The sequence below is a fragment of the Athene cunicularia genome (genome assembly GCF_003259725.1).
Source record: "Athene cunicularia isolate RWA chromosome 19 unlocalized genomic scaffold, athCun1 chr19_part1, whole genome shotgun sequence".
Lineage (NCBI taxonomy): Eukaryota > Metazoa > Chordata > Aves > Strigiformes > Strigidae > Athene > Athene cunicularia.
This window is the reverse complement of record NW_020799124.1, coordinates 6978555-6979056: the sequence shown is the minus strand read 5'-3', so window position 1 is coordinate 6979056 and position 502 is coordinate 6978555.

The following is a 502-nucleotide window of genomic DNA, read 5'->3' as shown; positions in this document are numbered from 1 at the left end:
GGAACCAACAGACACCTGTGGGAGCCACAGATAAGAAAGCTGAGAAACTTTACAGACAGAGCAATGAGCCAAGACAAGATCTTACATGAAAAAAAGACTCAGAGTTCATGGAAAGGAATGGGAGACATCTCCTGAACAACCACTGGGGACCACCGCAGAGCCCCAAAAACCCCCTTGGAAGCCCCTCAGAGACCCTTCCCCAAATTTTAGTACTGTCGCACAATGCATTGACATATGCATTAGATTCTCTGGGAATAGGTGTGTACTTTTCAGAAATTACACGAATATTCATTTTTTAAAAATTGTATATAATAAGCGTGCCTTTGTGTTTCGGCATCACATCAGGTGGGGGGATCCCCCGTGCCTCCAGCGCTGCAATGCAGACGCCTGCCCTTCTAAAACTTCAAACTAAGCTTAGAGGGTTCTTTTAAGCCCGGATTTAGGGTAACAGCCCGTTTTGTTTGCCGGGGCCGGCGGAGGCCGAGGGCAGGAAAACCCTGCG